Raw genomic sequence first — 18,818 nt, 5'->3', positions numbered from 1 at the left:
GACTCTTCTTAAAACCTAAAATCCATGGAAAAGACACCACAGGAGAGAAAAATAATATAATATTCGAGGACAACATATCCGTGTTAATCTTCAGTAGTGTCAATCTTAACTGAGAAGGACCTTTTTCAAATGCATGTTTATGTACATATCGCCATGCACAACTATTGTATGCGGTTTGTGCTCAAGATTCTAAAGGGTACCTATCACTTAAACCATTGCAGGATATGTCTCATTTGCAGGTCTCATGAAGGTGATATATTTTAGGAGGCAAACATTTCTGTCTTTTTCAGAACAATTTTAGAGCGTTCTTTTCCAGACTCCGGATTTTCAGTTAAGCATTAATCACCACTAATCCTTTATGGGTTCCGGAGTAGCATACTACTTGCCGAAAAAAGCGCTTTAACACCCCCACAGGGTAACAAGCGCTTATATAAATGCAAACCTTTTTCCCCTCTTTTATCCCTCCACTATCTTTCTGAATCCAAATAACTGACTAACCTATCCACCACCTCAAATTACTTTCATTTTTCGGTCTACTAACTCGACACTAATACTTTATGGGTTCCAGAGTAGCGTGCTACTTGCCGAAAAAACGCTTTGACGCCTCGTCAGGGGTAGTAAGTGCTATATAAATGCAATTACAATAAAATACAATACAATTAATTGGATTCAGGTTACAGAATGACAGTCCTACACAGCCAAAAAGAGACAGAAACAGGTATTGTTTTATAAATGAATTAGCAGTAAAAGGAAAGTGTGCTTGACATTTAACCATATGTATTTAAACACAGATGAAATTCTGGAAGGTAAAATAAAACATTTTGAAGCATCCTCTTTGTATTCCATTATTCTATTGACCTCTCTTTGGGTGCTGCATCAGGTGCTGCACCCCTATTTCTAGTGCCACTGCAAAATATTTTAACCAATCCTGACTCTTTGGAGAAAATTTCAAAAACGTTTTTGAACATTAATGTCTTGATAACTGAAATGAAAAATTGACTCTTGTACTTCTTTTTGAATGAAAGTATTGTTTATTTGAAAATATTATGTTTATATGCAATTTGACATTCTATAGTTGAAAGGGCAAGTCATGGTACGATTTAAATTTAAAATCATTTAAAATGAACCAACGGTGAAAGGTTGATGCAGAAATTTCATCCTCTGAGTGGTTGTTCTGCGGAGTGCTTTGTAGTTCTCCAGATCAGCCTCATGTTGTGTCACTAAAATCTCCACTCCTTGCCAACCTTAGGCTATCACCAAGGTTCAGAGTAGAATCTGTACAAAAAGAGTGAAGGTTAGCAACACGGAACAGCCAGTTTGATGTTGAGGCCCTTACAGTGTTTACCATAGGAAGCCTCAATAAATGCACAAAAAAATGCAGATACATTTGTTGTTAGTAGCGAAACATATGAGTATAGGTTGTATTTTTAGCAGTACGCTCCCAGATTATTGGTAGAATATGCTTAGACATCACCACAGGTGTCATTACACAAATCTCATTATTTGGGAACTTAATAACATATCGAATCGCACAGGATGCAATTTTTACCGGATACCATAATATCTTCCCAAGCTACGTTCCTCCACTACAAGCTGCGAAACTAAGATGTTGCAATTATCCTCACATAATTTACACCTGTTTTTTGTGTGGGGCAAAAGTGTGGTATTTCAAAACAAGTTATCTTGTAAATATGGCATTACAAGAGGGACTGTTATCCTTCTTTGGATGTAGACCTCTATTTCTATAAATTAGATTTAAAAACTGTTGTAATCTAAATCATAAGTAAAGCCCACTTTATAGGCAATAAAGGCAACATTTGCAAGATTATATTTTACAATAGCACAACATTTTTAAGAGTATAAACCAAAGAAGACCTGACATTCATTTGCACCCCCACCCTCCTGTCCACTCAATTGCAGGGTAGGTGAATCACAAGCAGAAAACTATGTAAGAGCCTAGGCCCATTGGCATTGTCCAAAGGGCATAATTACATTAATCCGTCATTCAGCACATAAACCATATCTGGGTAATCTCCTTCACTTGACCAATATATGGGTCCTCATTTCAGTCAAACTACCTTAACACTCTCTGCCTTGGGGAACATATCAGCTCCCTAGGATCACCTGGGCCTAACTAATATAACGGCACCAAGAGGTGACTCAAGTTACACCTCTGAGATAAAGCCCAAGACGTCGATAACCTTCCAAGGTCACTAGCTTCACTGTGTTGTGGCATAATTGGTTCTCTGTCTCATTGCGTGTGAAACGGGTCTCAGTTTAAAACCACTAATTTTGTGACAAGTATGTACTTTTCTGAACTCATCTATGTATCATTAAGTCTAGTTGGAAAACTCAGACTCAGAGTGTGTCGCAATTCAACCTACCTTATTAATATTCATCAGGTAAGTCGGAAATTATGATTCCTTCCACTTGGAGGCCATCACAAGGATGGTGGGCTGATGGGATCTGCGAGTCTCAGTTATTGGCTTTGAAAAAATAATTTTTTTAATGCAGCTGTTTTCCCTTAAGAAAATGGCGATGCATTTAAAAAGATGAGTTTAAATCATTTGCTTGATTTTTGAAATTCACAAACGGGTGACAGTCCAAATGGGAATACTTTGTTTTTTAGCATGGCTACCATGTCAATGTGGGGGTTGGCAAAAAGTCAATGCTTTCAATCTGAATTTGGTTGCAAAGTATCGACACATATGATACCAAACTGGCATTGAAGAGGCGCCCTCAACACACTGGTTCCATATACTGAACTTTTATCCATTCAGAATCTCGTACCGCAAATGTTGAATGTGAGGAGATATGACTGTTAAATGCTTTGTACTTCACAGGCAATGCCATCCAATCGTTTGGAAACTGAAAATTTCTTGGAACCACTTTTAGTGTCATATTTCATCCCTTTAGCAAACAGAAGATGTAGGTATTTATGTGTCTGTGTGTAGGTGTAGTAACATTTGTGCATGTGTGTGTAATTTGACATTTTCAATACTGTGTGTAACTGGAGACACAATTACATTTTCTAACATACCATGGTATAATATTCAATAATGACTTGAAAGATACCAGGAAATGAAATGTGGAAAAACTAGTTGAAATGGGAGATGTGCTAGTGGATAAAGGCGTCCCTCTGCCATTCTATATAGTAGACTTGGTTATAATAAAATGATGGCCACACTGCTGGAGTTATTGACCTCCTCCAATGAATCAATTTTGTCAACTCACCAGTTCTGAACCTTTTATCGCTGTTGAACAGAACATGATTCTTCCGTAATCCAAGATTTGACAAAACTCTCCTCATCTTTAGCAACAAATCCATCTGGCATCTGATATTCCTGTTCCCGCTCATCATCATGATGGCCACAAACTCCACATGTCTTGCCCTTCATCCACAAAGCTGGTCTAACCTTTATGATAAAAAAGGAAAGAGACCTCTGATGTAAATCTATGTAATCTTGTCAATATGGCCAACAACACAGTGAGAGGAATGCACCAGAATACCTGGCATGTGACTCCATTGTAGTGAAGCTTCTCAATGCCAAAGTCAGGTGCGAGCAGGATCAGCCCATCAGTCTCCTTTTCAATCTTCAAATGCGGTTCTAGAATCAAAAGAAGTGTAGCGTAGTTCAATTTCAAATGAACCAGGAACTACATAATATATTGTGGAACACATGCAGCAGAGATCAAAAAAGTGCTAGAGATAAGAGAGATTTATTTATCTGTTAATGAATAGGAGATGTACATATATTTTTAATTTGAAACATCTATTTAGAATGCAACAAGTCTGCTAATAAACATGCTGACTATGCAGCAGGGCTCCTTTAATTGATTTGCAAGGCATGTGCAATCTCTAGAGAACATTGTCCAAATAATTACAGGCCTGTTCAATGCCTAATCATTGCACTTTATAGACTAACAGTAAAGGCTTATCAATTCCACGTTAGGTCTGACTCAATAATAAAGGGAAATACATTTGTGCTTGTTTGTCAGAATATTGACTACAGAAATATTGACATGGTCAAATATTGTGGATAAAATATTGTCAACTAGAATAGTGTGTGAGGAGGTATATAATGGTAAGTGTAGAGTTACTTTTCTTAACTTTACGTCTCTGTATCTTTGGGATATATATTGTTGTGGTATTACCTGTGGAGGTAAGTAAATTTGTGCATACCTATGCCTATTTATCTTCAATATATTTAGGTACTTAATATTCTGGTCACCCGACTTTTTAATGTCAGTTTTCAAAATGCAATATTCTGGTACCATAACCACATTTGTATTTGATTTCACTTCTGGTGATAATACTGAATCACATTTCAGCAAACCTACAACATTGCAAGGAAACATGATTCACATGTCATCAAGGCAGAACATGGTGTCTATGTATCCTCAAGCCAACTCAGATACAGATTTTATGATCAAACTCTCTACTGTAGATCAAGCCACAAAAAGTCAGCGTGGAAAATATTTAAAATGCGAGAATTAACTTTATGGGTAGACCCCTGACCCTTAAATGGGTCTTTATTTCAGTTGTGATGGATTGATTGTTTCATTATTGATGTATCCAATAATACTCTGTCACCTACCAGAATGTGATTCATATGGCAGCCTGTTCACTTCAATGCCATTTATCGTCAGCTTAATGGAGTCAGCAGATGGATACATGTCAATATCACTGAAGAAGAAGAACATAGTATAGGAATGTTTTTAATATCTTTTAATTCAAAAGAGAAAATCAAATGCTTTGTTATAGTAAATGTGTGGGCCAATGCTTATAGCACTTTGCCCTGTTTGTTTGATAGGCTTGCACTTTGAAATTAATGAAAGCCCTCTCTGTAAAAGCATACATGTGGTTACTGCATAAACACTGACATGTTCAAGTGATGGCACTCGAGGATTTCCTTGACATATACCCAAGAATGAACATTGCACCTTCTGATTTGACACCCGAGAGTCATACTTTTCATCTTCCACCCAGAAAGTGGACTTTACCAACCACCCATACCACATGCCCCTTCTCTTGCTAGGAGTAACAGGCAGCCTGGGTATGCTTGACGGACCACCTTCTTTCCTATAGCCTGTATTTGTATTGTTATCTCATTCCTTTGAATTTTTCATCAGTTGCATTTTGGGATAGGACTGGTCTTGGTCAATAAGCAGGTGTCATTCTTTTACTATGCTTTTAATTACTGCAGAAATCTATGCTGCTTGATACACATGATAGATCCCTCAGTTAATGAGTAAGTTGTGTTTAGTGTTTGAATGGCCAAATTTAAAATAGGGATGCTTGTGGGGAGCGTGCACACCCCCATCGCTTAGTGAGTGGAAAAAAGATATGGACTGGTGTATGCTGCAGGAGAAAACAGTCTATGTGGCCCAGGGGTGTCCTCAGAAAAGGGTGGCAGTTTGGTCAAAGTGGAATGAGTACCGTGGACACTTATGTAAACCCCCCATGATCCCCTCCCTTGACGAACCACTAACGCAGTAAGGACCTTTGTACTGTCAGCAAAATGTGGGCTAAGCCATCTTAAATACAATATGTGTATACGAATCTGTGATTGCTGCAATGTACGAAAATGTGATTATGTATGTGTAATGACCAACAAGTTGCAAATAAAAAGAATTGATTAAATAAAAAAAATAGGGATGCTTCTATAACAAGATTGTGAAATTCAGGAGGTATACCAATCAGTTCATAGCTCACTGTTAACATTATTGGCAAAATAGACATTTATCACTAACCCAGGCAAACAACTAGCGAAGTGGACAACTACTCTTGGAGTCTACACCTGAAAACAATTTGTTGGAAATAGACTGACAAAAATCATCCTGCAGGTAAAAAGTAATATAGACCTTTGCTGCCCACTGAACCAAGCCCCTTCACACTATGTTCCTTAAAACAAATATTACTGCATATGAACATTGTACAAACTAGCTTTAGTGATCGATAAAAACTGTGTTTCAAAATGGCAAATGGACAAAGCAATACAAGAATATGAAACTGTTCCCAATAGAGTCAAGCTGATCACATTTTGTCTGGTGTTGCATTACCACTGTAGTAATAACCCAATACAGAGCACTCAGGTTACAAAAAGCTCAGAGGAGAGCCAAAGGGCATTTTTAGAATGAATGTACACAAATAATCTAATACAATCAATGAAGGTACCTACATGTGTGATAGAAAACATGTGTAATCTTTTAATTGTCATTAGGTAAACCTTCTGTCCTTCACTCTCCCCATATGACCATCATTTTTATTACATCTGTGAATTGTTCCATAAGGAAATACAGACTTCCTATACTATTAGGATCCCTTGCTGTGAATAGAGCAATATTAACTGCTATTGCCGAGTCCTTTAATAAGACTAGTTTTACACAGAACTCAGCTGGGTCTCACTGTCGTCTTCGTGGTTTATAAAGGCATTCGATAACCATGCCACTTTGACTTCTAAATGAGCTTCTTCTCTATAGTACTCCTATGATTTAGCACAGGACGAAGTCAAATCCCGCAGGCTACAACGGAAATGGAGGGGATTATTCTACGTTCATGCTAATGAAGAGTTTAGAAAAGGCCTAGATGCATACAACAAAAATCTTTTTTTGGTCAGGCAAAATCATTTTCTTTTTTGTAATAAGTGACTCTTCAAATAAGCAGAAGGAAACCTTTTTTTGATTGTTGAGGAGCACTTTGACATTTCTAAAATATCCTTTTGCATGATTCCCTCACAAGCCTTCTGCAAGCAACTTGCCTCGAATTTGTGGAAAATGTTGCCAGCTTTAGCCTCGATATTTAGAAAGGTTTTTTTCCCTGCCTCCCAACCTAGAATTCTATTCTGAGAATGTATCTTTCTTCAGTCCATATGACTAGGGAAGACCTACTCTCTATGACTGCCAAAGCAAAACGAGTCACTGCATTTGAACCTTGTTGATCAATTACCCAGCAATAAGCCTGAGCCTTTGCTTGTTTAATTAAATACTCCACTTCAACAAGGATTAGTTTCTATCACCCTTAAAAAAGGAATTGTTGTTGTAAAGTAAAAAAAGACGGTCAGTGACTCATCAGACACTTCCCTTTAAACCATTATTGCCAACACCACAAGAAATGTGTGGAAAGTATTATATGTACTTATTTACAAGAGACACAACTCTTAGAGGATTCACAAGCTGACTTTCACCTACCACATACTACTGAATATGTTCTGTTATCTATTTTAGATGACCTTTAAATGGACTTGGATCAAAGACACTTCAATGCCTCAATCTTCCTGAACCTATTTGCGGCATTTTATATGGCTGATCATATTTTCCTACTCAACCATATCATCAGAGAAGGCTCAGAGGTGAGTGAGATTAATTGGTTCTAGTTTTTTCTTACTAGGCAATATCAAACAGTAAGGTTGGCACAGGGTACCACAGGGATTCAACTTTGTCCCCTCACTTGTTCAATATAGACTTTACTCTCCTTGCTAAGGCTTTACCCAGAATGGGCTTAGAAATATGTATGTTTACAGGCCACTTACAATTTCCTCCTAGATTAGGTAATTGCTCCTCTTCCCACAAGGTCTTTCAATGCCACATGCTTTTTATTTAGAACTAGATGGAAAACATAAGCATAAACTGAATAATGAAATAACTGAGGTTTTAGTCATTGATGGGACATCTGACCTGTAGCTGGACTCTTACTGGCCACTTGAAGTGCAAGATCTCTTCACTATTTTACCAGTAGTGGAAAGTCTGGGAGTCAAAACTGATAGCTCATTAACTCTGTTCAGTTTATGTTACATCAATGGTCTCTTCATGTTTTTTTATTGAAGAATCTTTTGGAAATTACTTCCTTATCTGACAGAAGATGGGAAATTCATGCAATAGCAACAACTATTAGCTCCAGATTTTGTTATGTCAATTTGCTTCGTCTTTACCTACCTACTTACAAATTGAAAAGTCTGCAAGTGGTGTAAAATGCAGCTTCAAGTCTGATTTTCAGGATTTCCATCCACCAACCAACTGCTTTAAAGGCTGCACTGGTTACTTGTTAGCCAAAGGATCCACTCTGAGATACTCTGCATCCCTTTTAAATCTTTTATAGAAACTCTCATACGTTTGTAGCTCAGCGAGTGGCAAGATCTTGCCCTGACTGCAAACAAAGCTCCTCCTCAGATAACAGGCCCAGTATTCCTAAACTGTTTAAAACCAGAACCAGAGGGCACCATATTTATTTATGTCCTTCAAGGCTTTTGAATCCTGTGTCCCTACGTCTTTGAGCCAAACCTAATCTTGTCATGTGAATTGCAGACCTGATATTGTAAAATTGAATTTTTCACTTAGCATTCTGCAAGCATAACTTCTCACTTATCACTGCGAAGAAATCATTTGGTGAATGTGTGCTCTACAAATAAAATTAACATAACTTTGCAAAACATAACTGGCCATAACATTTTAATCCCTTACTATCTCCCTAATATTTCAGTATAGAAAATATTTCTGTTGTGTGCATCAGCACAAAAAGATTTAGCACTGCATAATAGGGTGCATTTCTGAATAAAGCAGAGTATACACAAAAGTGCCTTAGGGGCTGATTACGATGGCGGACAGACATCAGTCCGTCCGCCATCATATTGTGGATTGGTACGGCCCTCCTACAAGCCGGCAGTCCCACAGGGCTAATCATAATGTGACTGCCACTGTGGCAGTCACATTGACAATGTTTTGTATTGCCGGGGGTTCTGGCTCAGCAACATCCGCTGCAATACAAAACAGAGACCCCACACATAACCCTGCACTACGTGGTAGGTACCATGCGGTGCCTGCCACATGGTGCAGAGATATGTAGGGGAAAACATAGGTGCCCCCCAGTCCTGTGTCTGTAGGGCTGGGGACAATCATTTTTACTGATTTTTAGAGTTGAACATCACATATACACACTTTTCAACGTTCAGCTTGTAAGAATGAAAATACTCACTAGCTGCCAAGTTTGACATTGATGGCCTTTTGTTCAGAAGACTCTTCCACTTTCTTCACCATCACCAGGAAGTTCAGATCAGGACTACAGTCTTGGACCAGGACATGGTAGCAGCTTCTGGGCATCGAGTAGTTAAAAGCGACATCATTGAAGGTGGTGATTGTGTCTTTGGAAACCGTGCAGTGACCTAACAAATATTAAACAAAAACTCAAATAATTATATTTAGATACTTTTTCACGAGAAAAACAGAAACTCTAAAAACAGGGCCTTGTTCAACAATAATGTACTGGGTACTGGAAGTGAAAGCACACTTTTTAAAGCTTGGTGTTGCTAAATAGAACCCCTTCTGAGACATAGCTCCTCAACAGCATCCTATTTGCTGATGAGAAAATGCTAGGAATGGAAATGTCTGAACTTAGCCTATGTGATATTCCTGCCTCTGACCTCATGATGCCTGAGATCAAGGTTACCAAAGGGAAAGCCAAGGTTAACTGTTGCCACTACTAACTGGCAATCATGTTTAAACAATTGCTCCTATCATCAACACCAAGTGCCTGTTTGCGCAAATCTGATTTTATTTATGCTCATGTCAGCTAAATAAGTGCACATTTCCTTCGTCATGCTACACAATTATTTTGCCAGTGTAAAGTCATGGTTGCATGGATTAGAACAGGCCTCATTAAAATCATGTATGTATTTTAAGTTTCAAAGTTCATGCCTTGACCGTGGTATAAGTATATATTATTGGAGTGCCTGATATTTGAGCGTTTAAAAGATTAGAAACCTATATGTTTAAATAATAATATATAAAGTATGTCGTAGCACCGGTTTTTATTGGGAATTGTGCTCAGTCATTTATAAAATTTCATGAACTATTTATTGAAATTAGGAAGAAATTTATATATTCTAAATTTTGCAATTTTATATTTGAAGGTTTTTTACATAAATGTGTGATATGTTCTGACATGAAATAAATTCCAGACTAACAGCAAGTTTGGCCTTAAAATATTTTTTGTGCATTCGAGTGCAAAGGAATATATAGATGTAATATTGGCAAGTGTTTACCTCTGAGGTTGTCCAGCAGGTACTCAGGGGCTTCAGTAAAAATATTCCAGCTGGGGGACTGGATGGCTGAGACCTGTGTAGGGTGAGCAGCAGGGATTGCAACTGGAAGCTGAATGGATCTGTAATAAAGTGTGAGCTGCAGAGGAATCATAAAAAGGCATTAAATATCGATGGATCCACCCTTTATATTGATAGAAATGTGTTTCTGTCAGTAGCTGTAATATTTACCCTTGGAACCTGTATAACTGCATCAATGGATCTTGGAGAGCTTAGAGAGAGGACGACTGTTGCTTTCTTAGAGGGATTCTTCTGCATCTTTTCAGAGAACCCAGCGACAAGTGCAGCTCCTGGGACAAACTCTGCAACCCTGCATAAATAATAACATATTCATTCTTTATGCTGATTTATGAAGCATAAATTGAGGTGTAATGTTTTCATTAATATAATGCTATGTGTTGAAGGAGCATTTAAAAAACTTATCATGCTCCTTAATGGCTGTGTTTGGCTTGAGTTGGGAATCAAAAAATAGTTGATCTATTTGTAGGGAGTCATTTATGATCAGTTGAGATGTTGCAGTCTGTATATTTCAACTTGGAGTCTTTCCTTTAATCTTTTAAGTACATGTTCTGTACTTTTATAGACATTGGCAATCACTTCATCAGCCCTTTGGCATGGCTCACATTTCCAGTGCCATCACTGTTGAGTTAGATCATTCCAGGAGATTCCTTTGGAGTGTAGAGAGTGGCCTGCCAGCCCACCAGGTCTGCAGAGGCTCTAGCCTTCATACTCCTAGTAGAGGACACCCCAGCAGATTCAGCAATCACTACCTGTCAGGCACGAATTGTTGCGCTGCTGCAGAGGCTTCATTAAAGGTTCTGAATATATGATGGCTTATCGCCATGCTTAATATGCCAGCTAGGCAAAGTATTTTGTTCTACAACAACAAACTCCCAAAGTGGAAGTTTGTTCCAAAACAACAAAGTAACTATGCCTCTGACAAGTAGTGCAATTTTTCACTGAGTGTGTGGACCACTATGCGACTTTCCATAAGCGTAACGTCGCACCACTCTAAATAGCTTGGGGCGACTGCCCACTATGGACCTGTGGTCCCATGATTCCCAGAACACCATTTTGTGCTTTCCCACAGAAGAGCCAGCTGAGGTACACGTTCCTGTACATAAACAATCTTAACAGGCGAAATGCTCTATCAATGCATTTTGCAGAATGCAACACATGTGGAAAGAGCAAAATACGAGGAGAAATTAAATATTTCTACTCATATCACTTGCTTAAGACCTGGTATTTCATGGTCTTATTTTTGGCACTGCCCCATACCATGTAAATATTGGGCAATCTCAAAAAGCATTCGGTGTTGCGGCGGAATGTCCGCTGCAACACCCATTGCACGGCCCTTTCACACTAAGTGCTGTTTGAATAGGGTCATTATTTACACAGTGGTGTTAAGCCACATTAAGTGGCTTAACTGCACCCAGTATATAAGGCGAAGGAATAAACGCCACCAGAACGTCGCAAAAAGTGACTTTCTTGTGGCGTTAATTCCTTGTAAATATGCCCCCTGCTCTGCTACAGGTTCACCTCAATTTATTTAGGTTGTTGAAAAAATGCTTGACAGACAAAATGTCTAAATAAGCTTGAAGATGACCTACAGGTAAAGCTGCAGTGCTAGTACAGTTAGTGGTGACTAACGTCATGGATTAAATGGCTAGGCATCTGGTCTATTTGTGTTGTATTTTAGGTACATTTTGAATTTTGGGGCTGAATATCATGTACAATTTGTTGGTTTGAGAAGATGTCTATTTTGCAGTACTACAACAGATAACATTTTGAATTTCCAGTTTTATTTTCTGTGTTCTGAAGATCTACCCTCTTGCGTAACACTATTTAAACTACAAGTTGAATTGAGATCTTCTATAGTGATAATGTATAAGTCAGAAGGGAAATCACCTGTCAGTGTCTATGTCAGAATATAGCATTTCTTGCTTTTTTATGAATAAATACAATTAGTAAATTGCTACATAATGTAGAAATGTTACCATTTTCCAGCCGATTTCAGTTTTGATGGTATTCTTGGCCACTCCACCTTCAGCCTCAAGCCCGGTTGGCTACCAAAATGACCAGTTTGAGCCTTTGCAGCAATTTTGTAGTCTTGGCAATTCTGACCCCATTTAAGATAGGCCTAATCATAATGTAAAAAACGTCATATATTAAATTTGATGTATTAAATACAGTGGAGATGTTACTCTACCCTGTGTCTTCTGTTCCCCACCTGGCTACATACGGCTGCCTCACCTGTGCTTCATGAGAGTTGACAACGACTGCATTTGCACAAGCACGCCATCTACTGGAGCCAGCGATTTCCACTGCATAGGCCTGGATCTGTGGCTTGGAGGTGTGGTAGTCGGCGTATACGATCACCTGGTATCCTTGTTTCTTGTTGTCATTTCTCACAGCTTGAGCAGTAACTGCCAGCACTGGGGGCTTGTTGTCTCCCATAAATGCAGGCTAGAGGCATGTGACAAAAGTGGAAAACTGCTATTAAAATGAGGACCTGAAAACTCTGCATTAGTTTGTTTGTCAGGGTTGTTGGACAGGCACTTTCCAACATGGATCTTTGTTCAGACAACACCTTTGTTGTGTTATACGTAGGACAATCTGCTCAGAGGAAAAGCCATATGAAAACATTTTTGATTTCCATAGTCGGACTTGCAATGTGCTTCATCAACTTGTGTACACTTTACAATGCACATACAACTGAATGAACTTATGATATACCGCAGAATACTGAGAATCCATGAACTCTTCTATGAGACAACCAACTAAGGACTGCCACAATCCATCAAAGGTATTTTTAATCATAAAACTTGTTTGAGTCTAGAAATGTGGCCACTCTAGAAATTCAGAGTTTTTGTAATAGTTTGGATAGCACCCAGAGTCCTTATACTGTGTCCCACCCCTTATAGAAGCAGGTCATTGTTCTATCTCCACTTCCTCAGTGTTGGCCTAACTTAATTTGTTAATTTACAGAATCTAAATAGGAGCCCTCCCAAGATGTCCGACATGGGGAGATAATATAGTTACTGATCTATTTTCATGCGGCACCTACCCTCTGAGATCTTCTGGCATTGGAGGCACTGCTACTGCTGCTGCTTGAAGAGCTGGAGCTGGACTGGGAAGAGGCTCTGTGTCCTGAGGCTCTCTTCTTAGGATTCTGGATTATTACAAAGCAGTTTATGAAAATGCACAGCTTAAATTCAGTTTAAATAAATAAGAGTTATGTCAACAACTTTCAAAAAACAACTTTAAAATATATATGCAGGCCTGACTGCTACTTAGAGATCTTAGGACTAACTAAACCCTCACAAGTGAGTTTGATAGCCATTTATTTCTGTGTTTCTGGTATACACAATTTTACTCATCTTTCTGTCCTCCTGCTAAAGATGGCTTGGATTGAGGTATGGCAGGAATAAATGTGTTAGAAGGTCCTCCTTCCACATACAAGTAGCAGGTAAAGCATGATTATTGCTATTGTGTGAACTGAGCTAAGCAAAGTAAAGGAACAACAAGTGCCCTTCTAGATTTAAACATACTTTTATTTCTATCTACAAAGTTAATACTGAACTCCCAGACTATAGCCAAACAGTGTGAACTGTAAAAGCTACTTTATATGTTAATGTATTTATGCAATAATGAGTGTGTCCTGATTTAGTGACTGGTGCCAGATGTACATAGACTTCCGTTTGTGATTACCTAATAGCAAATTGTTTTGGTTCGCTATTAGCAAATCGTAAGCAGATATATAGAACAGTGTGTTTTACACTGTTTACAATTCCCATTGGGTCAGAAATTGACTTACCTCATTATTATTCATGAGGTAGGTCCCAATGAGCAACCCATTGGGAATCGCTAAAACACTGGGATGGTGGCCTGATGGGGCCAGCATACCACCATGTCTGTGTTTGCTTTTAAATAAAGTAATATGTTTTTTTAAATGCAGTCCATTTTTCTTAAAGAAAAGTGGGATGTGTTTCAAAAACAAAAATGAGAGTAGGCATTGGATCTTGGGACCACTGCCTGCTCTTAAAAAACGTTTTGCATACATTCACAAAGGGGAAGGGGTCCCAAATGTTTTGCAACCGCATTTCCATCACAAAATATTCACACACACCACTGAGTGTCGCTATTAGGAAGGGACACCTTTAACATGCCCCCTTATACCAAATCATGGACCCATTTTGAGATTCGTAAATAGGTTTACCCAATCGCAAAATAGGGTTTGGTACATGTTAAAAGGATTTTTTGTGGTCGCAAACGGTCCAATTCGTTCTGGCAATCAGCCCGTTTGGAACATCAAAAAACCTACATATATCTGTCCCTTAGTGCTCACCTGAGAGAAATGGCTTTGATTCCCACATAAAAACTGGAAAACCCCACATTCAGTTTTTTAATGACATATCAAACATGGTGCTAACATTACAGAAATATCATTGTTCATTACACATAATTCGAGAAAATCAAACAAGTATTATAAATATTAACTCTAAATTATGTTGAATATAACTTACAGAGCTTCTGTATGCCGGGGTGAAATGTAGGTCATAAATGTCAGGGTTCGTCTGTAGGAGAAAAAAATGAGAACAGACGTGTTTGGTGTGAACAATGAAGTGCTGGTCCTTTCTCTAAACATAAAATTGATGTAGCTCAAAATAGTGATTATCAAGCCTGATGCATCATGTTCAACACTGGCTGCATCATTTACAAGATTGTCATTGCCAACATCCTTCCATACATCTGCAACCAAGAACAGAACCTCTAGCAAAACATAAACAACATGCAGGACAAAAGTCTCCAAGCTGCAAACGAGGAATTGCAAGAAGAACGAGAAGGGATGAAAATCCTACACCTACTCTGCATCCAAAGGTTGGAACAATATCACAAATCAAACCCAGCAGGTCACTGCTCCAGTTCTGGAAGGAGCTGCAGAATCATCTTTCCAAGAAGGGCTCCATCACTTTACTTTCACCACTGCCATTTAATCTAAGGTGCCCCCACTCCATCAGTACCCCATCTCTCGTGATTACCGTTTATTCTACTATTAGCTTTATAAACCTATTTACTTTGTTCCCCATCTTCACCTTATTCCAACAAATCCTATTTCTCCTCACCTATATATGTTGTAACTTGTCTCCTGTACAGTGTTTCGTTGCATTGTAGTTAGATTTACACTTTATAAATCATATTAAAATGTACTTGATCATCACTTGAAATACCACTAATATTTCACATTCCAAAACATATTTCACATGAAATTAAATACCTGTAAATAATGTTTAAATCTCAACTTTACTACTAGCTTAAACTTAAATAGTGCACATCCATTCTTTCATTCTTCAGATAGGATGCCATGGTCTTCTGTATTAGAGGTGAAGGAGGGGTCAAGTTGAATGAGTGACAGTCTGTATTCATTCAATTCAACTTGACAGCCTCTGTTGAATGAGTTTCTAGTTTATCTAAAAGGCTTAAAGGGGGATTCTTTATCCTGATTTCATATATGTTGTTACATCCAATTATCCAGAACAAATACCATTTGGCTTGCAAAATATATCATGAATAATGCGCTCTCATTTTATTTCAAAGGCTGCATTGGTTAAGAATTATGGCAGGATGGATGAAAAGGAAAAGTAGAAATGCATGGTAAAAAATAAGGGCTATCTATACCTGTTCTGCTGAATATCTTAGCTTGGCCAGTTTGATTTAATTATGCACTGACAGCTTATAGAATATTTAGGTATTGGGAATACTTATACTCTAACGGAGGGTCCCTGTCTTAAAAAATTATGATATCTTTTAAACATGTTCTCACAATACAGTGATTCTTTTTTGCGTAGTGTTGCTACGGTATAGCTGTGGGAAATGTGGTTTGTATGTGACATTAATATTCTATAATTAAAAAACTTCCTCAAGTCAGTATACATTATCAGCAATGTAATCAGCTGTAATCACTGCTGAGCACATACAGACTGTTTAAAAGCAGGATGGCAAGGAGTTAAAATCACAAACGTGTCCCTCTGAAAGTGAACACGCAGGCGGATCTAAAGAACATGAAGAAGAGGTGTGAAAAGTACATAGGCAACATTAATGAGAGCTCTTGGGAGAAGCCATTGATGTACCCAAGCAAAGTATTACTGAGGTCAAGTTTTCGAATAATTGAATTGCAGATTCTCCACTGAGTATACTACATGAGGCTTCAGGTAAAAAGAAGGAATCGCAGGTCAACCACTGCTCATCGCTTGAGAGAACGCTGGTCAAGAGGAGCCTTCAAACACATGCTATTGAGCTGCTCAATCATACAGATATATTGGAGAATGGTGTGTGTGAATCTGAAAGCAGCATTCAGACTTCCTCTGGAACTGAAAGTACCAACTATACTTTAGGGCATATGGGAAATGAATGATGTCACTATGTATAAAAAAGCTTTTATCAGGAAAGTGTTACAGTAGTGAATAAAGCAAGTGTACAGACATAGTGTAGTCACCCCACACCCATTACTGGAGCATTAGCATTAACTGGTGAACAATGGCTGAGAACGCAATGTATGACAAAATACGCTGCCCAAGGGTTATGATTTGATTTTTGGAGTTTGTTTGGAACATAGTGGGCTGAAGTACATACCTCTAATTAACAAGTGTTGAATGTCTAGGAATAAAAATGAATTAACTATATGAAGAATGATGATACAGTGTAGACTTTGTGCTATGCTCCATCTTGTTAGGTGAACTCGATTTTCTCTGACTATACTTCTGTATGACTACATGAGCTGGATGTTTGTTTCAGGTTAACCCCACAGGGACTGCACATGAAGTCAGCTCAGGTGCAGATAAATAGACTCATCCTTGAAAACTACTACTTTAATATACCTTTTCAAAATGATATCTTTCATATCACAATCAAATCAGAACATTACCCGTTTCCTGCGGGACTCGTTGCTACTGCTGCTGCTGCTGCTGCTGCTTGCACTGCTAATGCTCCATTGATTCCTGCGATTATGTTGATGTTGTTGTTGGCTTCCATGGTGAGAAGTTTGATGGCGCCTGAGACTTTTTCTTCTGTTGCTGCTGCTGCTACTGCTACTGCTGCTACTGCTGCTGCTGCTACTGCTGCTGCTACTGCTGTTTTGTCTCTTTTTGTCTCTGCTCTTACTGGCACTGTTGCTGCTGCTGCTGCTACTGCTACTGCTGCTACTTTGACCTTTGTTCTTTCTAGACCTTCTGCTGTCCTTTTGCTGCTTGCTTCTTGAGGGGCTGCTAGATGATGATGATGACGATGATGATGATGATGATGATGATGAGGAGGAGGAGGAGGAGGAGGAGGAGGAGGAAGTAGAAGAGGAACTAGATGAACTTGATAAACCTTTCTTCTTTCCAGCCTTTGCAACCTCAGCAACATTCGGAGTATGCTCCTTAGAATGTTTGTTTTTCCTCAGATTTTTCTTGTCTTTTGAAAGGAAGCTTCCATTTCTAACCTGCAAACAGAATAAGAATAGGAATACAAGATCTTGTAGTTGCTTTGCAAAATAACATCAGTTTTTGTTGGTCTAACAACACTCTCTTGCACAGTTACATAATGTCAAAAGGCGTTTGGTGGGACCAAAGTAATTTTTCACAATGCACCATACACTGTTATTTCAAATTATGTTCTTGTGATTATTAAATAAGTAGTGTAACAGATATACTCACTATAAATGAATACAAATTTAAAATAAAGAAGTATGCAAACATATTTGTCGATATTGGCAAAAGTTTCCTCAAAATATTTATAGTGAATTTTTAGAAAAGCATTTAACCTCATTTATCATGTCTAAAAACAACTACTTTAGTGGGCTAGTATAGTATTATGTCACCTACCGTATATTCTTCATCAATTCCGAGAATCTTCTTCAGCTTCATTTGAACCACAGAGTCTTCAAGATCTTCAGCTTCGTTCTCCTCCACAGTTACCATGGTGATTATTTTTGAGGCCGCTTTAGATCCTGCCTGGACCTCTAGCATCAGTTTCTCGATAGCTGCATCTGTATGAGCTGTAAGCAACCAGGGTAATTACATTATTTCATCCAACCTTTAATATATCTTCAGATATCAATTATGTTCAACAGTCTGCACCCGAACACTAAAAAGAAATTTCTCAAATGTTGTGATAGCTGTACCTGGTTTTATGATAAGCTTGGCTTCATTCTCTCCAATTAATTTGTACAGAGGTGAATTTCTGAGGAAGGCAGCATTTTGTGATTTGTACTCGAGGCAGACTTGGAAGCCAAAGGTTTTTGCCTTCGCACAAGCCTGATATGCATTAGTACTTCTGGCAGCAGAGTGGTGATCTCTATCTTCTGTAGAGTAGGCGTACCTCTTGGACAAAAGTTCAGATGATACTTCCTGATTTAAACATAGAAAAATGATTATTAATAAATGTGTTTTTAGTGTTTGTATATGTAGTACGTATTGTGATTATCTTGCTAGTTCTGTGCATTTTGTGACTATGTAGGTAATAATGGTTAATTACTTTATCTCTCTGTTTGTCTGTCTTCCTGCAGGTATAGCTAGCTAGTGATCATTGAGTCTGTCTTTTGTGCTTGTCTGTTTATATGTTGCTCTATGTCACATGCAAATAGAATTTCTTTAGAAGTAGACCCTATTTTGTGAACATGAAGTCAAAAGGAATACAATACCACTTTTGCAACCTATTTTCCTGTTATTCTTTGACTTGGAT

General features: G+C 38.3%; 1 pseudogene across 1 annotated transcript in view; it reads right to left on the bottom strand.

Moving 5' to 3' along the window:
• Positions 1 to 1,008: 1,008 nt before the first annotated feature.
• Positions 1,009 to 18,818, bottom strand: part of LOC146834623 (vitellogenin-A2-like) — a 48,900-nt pseudogene continuing 31,090 nt past the window's right edge. Inside the window, exons 21-34 of the transcript XR_014960645.1 lie at positions 18,259 to 18,484; positions 17,960 to 18,132; positions 17,020 to 17,577; positions 14,621 to 14,671; positions 13,162 to 13,266; positions 12,348 to 12,560; positions 12,092 to 12,234; positions 10,266 to 10,404; positions 10,038 to 10,173; positions 8,972 to 9,158; positions 4,599 to 4,687; positions 3,511 to 3,608; positions 3,235 to 3,416; positions 1,009 to 1,275 (exon numbers count right to left, since the gene is read on the bottom strand). The product of XR_014960645.1 is annotated as a vitellogenin-A2-like (transcript). The remainder of the gene's footprint in view (positions 1,276 to 3,234; positions 3,417 to 3,510; positions 3,609 to 4,598; positions 4,688 to 8,971; positions 9,159 to 10,037; positions 10,174 to 10,265; positions 10,405 to 12,091; positions 12,235 to 12,347; positions 12,561 to 13,161; positions 13,267 to 14,620; positions 14,672 to 17,019; positions 17,578 to 17,959; positions 18,133 to 18,258; positions 18,485 to 18,818) is intronic.

Source organism: Triturus cristatus, chromosome 4_2 (genome assembly GCF_964204655.1).
Source record: "Triturus cristatus chromosome 4_2, aTriCri1.1, whole genome shotgun sequence".
In the NCBI taxonomy this organism is placed as follows: Eukaryota; Metazoa; Chordata; class Amphibia; order Caudata; family Salamandridae; genus Triturus; species Triturus cristatus.
The sequence above is the reverse complement of the archived record's forward strand: the minus strand, read 5'-3'. Positions and strand labels throughout refer to the sequence as shown.